Raw genomic sequence first — 4,934 nt, forward strand, 5'->3', positions numbered from 1 at the left:
TTGCAATTTTTTGCCCTGGCCACATCTGCAGTCCTCAGGCCTCCTTGCAGCATGCCTAAGGCGCGTTCACGCAGATGAGCAGGGACCCTGAGCATCTTTCTTTTGGTGATTTTCAGAGTCAGTATATAGGCCTCTTTAGCGTCCTAAGTTTTCATAACTGTGACCTTAATTGCCTACCGTCAGTAAGCTGTTAGTGTTTTAACGGCCGTTCCACAGGTGCATGTTCATTAATTGTTTATGGTTAATTGAACAAGCATGGGAAACAGTGTTTAAACCATTTAAAATGAAGATCTGTGAAGTTATTTGGATTTTTACGAATTATCTTTGAAGACAGGTTCCTGAAAAAGGGGCGTTTCTTTTTTTGCTGATTATACATGCTACTTTGCAAAACTCAGAATCAGCTATTAATTAAAGACTATGATGAAGTATACAGATCATAAATTCCAATTGGCTATTCTTAAACTCCTTAAATTAATCTTCAACTCTGGCATCTCCAATTTGACCCCAAAAGTTACTGTGTAATCTGTATCAACAATAACCTGAAAAATCCTCTGCAGCATYATCAACAACAGACTCCAACATTTCCTCAGTGAAAACAATGTCCTGAGCTAATGTCAAATTGGCTTCTTACCAAAATAGTGTACGACAGACCATGTATACACCCTGCACACCCTGCACACCCTAATTGACAAAAAAAAAGTAACTTTCTTTGTTCAAAAAAGCTTTTGACTCAATTTAGCACGGGGGTCTGCTATACAATCTGATGGAAAGCAGTGTTTGGTGAAAATCATACAATATAATACTGATCAAAAATATTAATCTCAACATTTAACAATTTCAAATTTACTGAGTTACAGTTCATACAGTACATATAAGGAAATCAGTCAATTTAAATAAATGCATTAGGCCCTAATCTAGATTAAACATGACTGGGAATACAGATATGCATCTGTTTGTCACAGTCACAGTACCTTCAAAAAATGGCTTCACGATGTGACTTAGGATCTCGTCACGGTATCTCTGTCCATTCAAATTGCCATCAATAAAATGCAATTGTGTTCGTTGTCCGTAGATTATGCCTGCCCATACCATAACCTCACCGCCACCATGGAGCACTCTGTTCACAAGGTTTACATCAGCAAACTGCTTGCCCACACAATGCCATACACGTGGTCTGTGGTTGTGAGGCTGCTTGGATGTACTAAAACAATGTTGGAGGGGGCTTATGATAGAGAAAAKAACATTMAATTCTCTGGTAACAGGTCTGGTGGACATTCCTGCAGTCAGCATGCCAATTGCACACTCCCTCAAAACTTGAGACATCTGTGGCATTGTGTTGTGTGATACTACTGCWCATTTTAGAGTGGCCTTTTATTGTCCTCAGCACAAGGGGCACCTGTGTAATAATCATGCTGTTTAATCAGCTCCTTGATATGCCACACCTGTCAGGTGGATGGATTATCATGGCAAAGGAGAAATGTTCACTAACAGGGATTTAAACAAATGTGTGAACTTTTTTTTTAGGAATAAGCATTTTGTGCGTATGGAATATTTCTGGAATATTTCATTTCAGCTCATGAATCATAGGACCCACAATTTCCATGTTGTGTTTATTTTTTTGTTCCGTGTTTAATATTAATGTACACAAACATTGTCTGCAGTTTAAATTGGCAGACACACAGATTTCTTGGGGTGAGACAGGGATGCAGCTTGAACCCCACCCTCTTCAATGTGTATATCAATGAATTGGCGAAGTACTAGAACAGTCTGTCAATTGTTTACTGTTCGCAGATGATATGGTGTTTCCGTCCCGAACTAAGGAGGGCCTATAGGAACACCTATATCTTCCACATAGATTCTGTCAGTCTTGGGCCTTGATGATAAAGACAAMAATTATGGTGTTTCAAAGAATGTCCAGTTGCCAGGACAACAAATACAAATTCTAGACACCTTTGCCCTAGAGTAYAAAAATAATGATACCTACAACGGCTTAAACAACAACACCACAGGTAACTTCCACAAGGCTGTGAACAATCTAAAAGACAAGGCAAGAAGGGATATTTAAGCCATCAAAAGRAACATAACCCTTCTGTGGTGTAAAGGTMTCTGGGACCCATTTTCAATGTTTACTWAAAGAAAAATGATACAATGAATAATTTTTTTAACCTGAATCTCATTGGCATTCGCTCATTTTCTGTGATGAACATGTAAAAGAACACATTGTCATTGATTGGACTCTGTGCACCCCCCTACACATTTATATTACATAAAAAATGAAACAAAAAGGTTTGCYGTGTGCCTTCACTCTGTCTTCCTCCTCCCTGGGCCTTCTGTTTCAACATAGCACCAAGAACCTGACTGTCTAACTGCCTGTCTGCCTGTCTCCTGCTTTTCTCACACTCTTTATACTTTGTAGTGTGTGAAACTACACAATGTCTTGCGGGAACCTGCACAATATTATTAKAATACATGATTTCGATACATTGTAAAACATTCAGTATTTTCCCACACACAACAAATAAATAGCTTTGCATGTGTGGCTCCTTACCACAATCAGTCAGTATRGCAAAATAATCTCTGCTCAGAGGKCCTTAGAAATACGTTTTTCAGCGAGAGAAGCTGGTGTGGAAGAAACGTCTTACACTTTGGAAGATAAAGAATTTTCCGAATATGAGGATCATGTCTCTGTCAATTCAGAGTCTGACAGTGAGTTGGAAGAGGAGAATGAGATTGACCCTCAGCCAGCCTAGGACCAGCCCATCAACAGCCAGCACCAGGACCAGCCCATCAGCAGCCAGCCCCAGGACCAGCCCATCAGCAGCCAGCCCCAGGACCAGCCCATCAGCAGCAGCGAGGAACCAGCATTCAGCCAGCCAGCGCCAGGACCAGCCCATCAGCAAGCCAGCCCCAGGAACCAGCCCATCAGCAGCCAGCCCCAGGACCAGCCCATCAGCAGCCAGCCCAGGACAGCCCAATCAGCAAGCCGCCCGCAGGACCAGCCGTCAGCCGCGTCAGCAACCAGCCCCAGGACCAGCCCATCAGCAGCCAGCCCCAGGACCAGCCATCAGCAGCCAGCCCCAGGACCAGCTCGTCAGCAACCAGCTCATCAGCAGCCTGCAGGATGAGAAATATGCATGTCAAAAATGTGAAATTGAATGGTCTTCTTGCTAAGGAATGAGCCACCCTGCATGGCTGCCAATGTGATAAGGATGCACCCAGGGCTGACGCGGATGGCGGTAACTCATTTGCAGGACATAAAGTATTTTTTTGAACTGTTAATCCCAGACACCATCCAGAAAATTATTCTGGACTGCATTCATTTGGATGGAAGGCATTGTATTGGAGAGAATGGAAGGAGACGGACCAAACTCATTTGCATGCATATTTTGGGTTCATATCCTTGATGGTGTTTTCAGATCCAATGGGGAATCCACAGAATGGGATGCAGAAAATGGCAGAGCTTTTCCGTGCAACAATGTCTCTTGAAAACTTCCACATTATTTCCAGGATTATCCACTTCGATAACGCACACACCAGACCAGCTCCGCGGCAGAGAGACAAGCTAGCTGCAATCAGGTCAGTGTGGGACAAGAGGGTGGACTGCCTTCCCTGTTTTAATAACCCTGGGCCCAAAATTACTGTTGATGAGCAGCTTATGCCATTTTTAAGGGCTGCTGCACCTTCAGGCAGTTCATACTGTCTAAACCCGCAAAATATGGAATCAATATCTGGGCTGCCTGTGATGCTGCTTCATCATATGCATGGAACTTGCAAGTGTATACGGGGAAGCCAGATGAAGGAGCCTGAGAAGAACAAGGGATGCGGGTTATTCTGGACGTCACACAGGGACTCAACATCATATGCGATAACTTTTTCACTTCGCACAAGCTGGGACAGGAGCTCCTCAAGAGGAAGTGACAATGGTAGGAACAGTGTTGAATACACAGAATAGGTATATCATTTCCTCTAAGTTTATGTTCACGGCCGACACGTCTAGTGTCCTACGTGCCAAAGAAAGGAAGAATGTGGTACTCATGAGTACGCTGCATAGGGATGAGAGAATCTTGTGGCCGGGGAACATCAAAAAAACAGAAATCATAATGGATTACAATGCCACAAAAGGAGGGGTGGAAATTTAGACAAGCTGGTGACTGGCTACAGCTGCAAAAGAAGAACCCTAMGCTGGCCACTTGTGATATTCTTCAACATGTTGGACATCTCGGTGTACAACACGTTTGTCATCTGGATGGATGGCGCTGAACCCAGATTGGAACAGAGGGAAGCTCCAGAGGAGACGGCTCTTTCTCGAGGAGCTGGGAAAGGCATTGGTTAGACCTCAAATCCAGAGGAGGCAACATATCCCAAGGACCCCAGCTTCTGCAGCCATCGTGAGGAGGATTCAGGAGGAGGATGCTGGTGCCCCATCTGCCCGACCCACAGAACCAACAACTCCAATACCGGAAGTAAGTGTGAGTGATGTAGTTGCATGTGTGTGTGTCTGACTCTCCTACCTTGGCCTGCTGTAACTATATATGTGAGTGAGATGTTAGTAAAATTCCTGAACTAAGTGTTTTCATCATTCTAGATTGCAGGCGGTAGCAACAAGAAGAAGTGCTGTGATGTGTGTGGACCCAAGAGGGACAGGAAGACACAGTACACATGCATCAAGTGCAAGAAATACATTTGCAACACACAGTAAATCTCTGTCCCTCATGTGGTGTGTAGACTGGCCTTAATCCGTGTAAATTGGGGCTCAGTTAAGTGTTAAGTATTTGTTTAGGCTGTATTATTTATTTTTTAAACTTACAATGTTGTGGGTGCATCAGACCCCCGAACATTGGGTGAATAACGAAAACATGAACACCACACAAGGGTAAAAACTCAACATCCCAATTAGGATCTGGATTAAAATACTTCAATCAGTTATAGAACCC

This window comes from Salvelinus sp. IW2-2015, unplaced genomic scaffold (genome assembly GCF_002910315.2).
Source record: "Salvelinus sp. IW2-2015 unplaced genomic scaffold, ASM291031v2 Un_scaffold1579, whole genome shotgun sequence".
NCBI classification, from domain to species: domain Eukaryota; kingdom Metazoa; phylum Chordata; class Actinopteri; order Salmoniformes; family Salmonidae; genus Salvelinus; species Salvelinus sp. IW2-2015.